This window comes from Schistocerca gregaria, unplaced genomic scaffold (genome assembly GCF_023897955.1).
Source record: "Schistocerca gregaria isolate iqSchGreg1 unplaced genomic scaffold, iqSchGreg1.2 ptg001382l, whole genome shotgun sequence".
NCBI lineage: Eukaryota > Metazoa > Arthropoda > Insecta > Orthoptera > Acrididae > Schistocerca > Schistocerca gregaria.
This window is the reverse complement of record NW_026062686.1, coordinates 42,501-44,355: the sequence shown is the minus strand read 5'-3', so window position 1 is coordinate 44,355 and position 1,855 is coordinate 42,501. Positions and strand designations below refer to the sequence as shown.

The following is a 1,855-nucleotide window of genomic DNA, read 5'->3' as shown; positions in this document are numbered from 1 at the left end:
AAAGTTGTTGCGGTTAAAAAGCTCGTAGTTGGATTTGTGTCCCACGCTGTTGGTTCACCGCCCGTCGGTGTTTAACTGGCATGTATCGTGGGACGTCCTGCCGGTGGGGCGAGCCGAAGGGGTGCTTTCGCGTCCCGAGGCGGACCCCGTTTAAATCCTACCAGGGTGCTCTTTGTTGAGTGTCTCGGTGGGCCGGCACGTTTACTTTGAACAAATTAGAGTGCTTAAAGCAGGCAAGCCCGCCTGAATACTGTGTGCATGGAATAATGGAATAGGACCTCGGTTCTATTTTGTTGGTTTTCGGAACCCGAGGTAATGATTAATAGGGACAGGCGGGGGCATTCGTATTGCGACGTTAGAGGTGAAATTCTTGGATCGTCGCAAGACGAACAGAAGCGAAAGCATTTGCCAAGTATGTTTTCATTAATCAAGAACGAAAGTTAGAGGTTCGAAGGCGATCAGATACCGCCCTAGTTCTAACCATAAACGATGCCAGCCAGCGATCCGCCGCAGTTCCTCCGATGACTCGGCGGGCAGCCTCCGGGAAACCAAAGCTTTTGGGTTCCGGGGGAAGTATGGTTGCAAAGCTGAAACTTAAAGGAATTGACGGAAGGGCACCACCAGGAGTGGAGCCTGCGGCTTAATTTGACTCAACACGGGAAACCTCACCAGGCCCGGACACCGGAAGGATTGACAGATTGATAGCTCTTTCTTGATTCGGTGGGTGGTGGTGCATGGCCGTTCTTAGTTGGTGGAGCGATTTGTCTGGTTAATTCCGATAACGAACGAGACTCTAGCCTGCTAACTAGTCGCGTGACATCCTTCGTGCTGTCAGCGATTACTTTTCTTCTTAGAGGGACAGGCGGCTTCTAGCCGCACGAGATTGAGCAATAACAGGTCTGTGATGCCCTTAGATGTTCTGGGCCGCACGCGCGCTACACTGAAGGAATCAGCGTGTCTTCCTAGGCCGAAAGGTCGGGGTAACCCGCTGAACCTCCTTCGTGCTAGGGATTGGGGCTTGCAATTGTTCCCCATGAACGAGGAATTCCCAGTAAGCGCGAGTCATAAGCTCGCGTTGATTACGTCCCTGCCCTTTGTACACACCGCCCGTCGCTACTACCGATTGAATGATTTAGTGAGGTCTTCGGACTGGTACGCGGCATCGACTCTGTCGTTGCCGATGCTACCGGAAAGATGACCAAACTTGATCATTTAGAGGAAGTAAAAGTCGTAACAAGGTTTCCGTAGGTGAACCTGCGGAAGGATCATTACCGACTAGACTGCATGTCTTTCGATGTGCGTGTCGTGTCGCGCAACACGCTACCTGTACGGCAGTGGCCGTGCGCCGCGTGCGGAACCACGCGTGCCTCTCAAAACTAGCGGAAGTGTTGTTGTTGTGTGGTACGAGCGCTGAAGCTCTGGAGCGGCTGGCCTGCGGTACCTGGCGCCTGGCGCCGGTTTTGAATGACGTTCGCCCGAGTGCCTGTCCGCTCCGGTGTGGAGCCGTACGACGCCCATCGGCTGTGAGGCCGTTGGACACAAAAAAAATAGTGGAACAGGGGCCGTCAGACGCCTCAGTCCCGCAAATGCTACTGTCTTGAAAGAGACAGTGGGAGACTGAAAAGGAAAAGATCACCCAGGACGGTGGATCACTCGGCTCGTGGGTCGATGAAGAACGCAGCAAATTGCGCGTCGACATGTGAACTGCAGGACACATGAACATCGACGTTTCGAACGCACATTGCGGTCCATGGATTCCGTTCCCGGGCCACGTCTGGCTGAGGGTCGGCTACGTATACTGAAGCGCGCGGCGTTTGTCCCGCTTCGGAGACGTGGGAGTGTCGTGGTCGCCTGT

General features: G+C 54.1%; 1 non-coding gene across 1 annotated transcript; it reads left to right on the top strand.

Annotated features, from left to right (window-relative positions):
• Positions 1-1,633: 1,633 nt before the first annotated feature.
• LOC126331632 (5.8S ribosomal RNA) lies at positions 1,634-1,788 on the top strand. Its single transcript, XR_007563420.1, has one exon. It is a non-coding gene; the product is annotated as a 5.8S ribosomal RNA (ribosomal RNA).
• The last annotated feature ends 67 nt before the right edge of the window (positions 1,789-1,855 follow it).